This window comes from Antechinus flavipes, chromosome 1, assembly GCF_016432865.1.
Source record: "Antechinus flavipes isolate AdamAnt ecotype Samford, QLD, Australia chromosome 1, AdamAnt_v2, whole genome shotgun sequence".
In the NCBI taxonomy this organism is placed as follows: Eukaryota; Metazoa; Chordata; class Mammalia; order Dasyuromorphia; family Dasyuridae; genus Antechinus; species Antechinus flavipes.
Genome location: NC_067398.1, coordinates 601,968,752 through 601,969,286, shown reverse-complemented (window position 1 = coordinate 601,969,286; position 535 = coordinate 601,968,752). Strand labels below are relative to the sequence as shown.

General features: G+C 43.0%; 1 non-coding gene across 1 annotated transcript; it reads left to right on the top strand.

Moving 5' to 3' along the window:
• Positions 1-249: 249 nt before the first annotated feature.
• On the top strand, positions 250-322 carry TRNAK-CUU (transfer RNA lysine (anticodon CUU)). Its single transcript has one exon. It is a non-coding gene; the product is annotated as a tRNA-Lys (tRNA).
• Positions 323-535: the final 213 nt, after the last annotated feature.

Genomic DNA, 535 nt, shown 5'->3' with positions numbered 1-535 from the left:
TCTCCTTTACGTTTATATAATACTTGTCTCTCTTCTGTTCTTAATTCTTTTTGTCAGCAGCACTTTGGGCATTTTACATCCCCTGAACTAAACAAATTACAATTGTTGCTTCTTTCATTCCTTTTTGTTGTGATCTAGTTCAGACAGATCTGAATCGGTCCCTGTTCAGGCACCAAATTGTGGTGAGCTTTTTCTTCTCAAAACGCAGCCAGGTGATAAAAGTTCAGATCTTTTATTATCTCCAATATGGCCCAGCTAGCTCAGTCGGTAGAGCATGAGACTCTTAATCTCAGGGTCGTGGGTTCGGGCCCCACGTTGGGCGCCAAATGTGGTGAGCTTTTTCTTCTCAAAAAGCAGCCAGGTGATAAAAGTTCAGATCTTTTATTATCCCAATATAGCCCAGTTAGCTTAGAGGCCTATCTCTCTGCTTGGTTCCAAGAGCTCTCTCCAAATGTCTTTAAATCCAAAGGTCTGGTCCTTCAGTCTCTGCCTCTGCTTTCTTCAGCCTCCAGCCAGCTCCAGTCTTCATGTCATT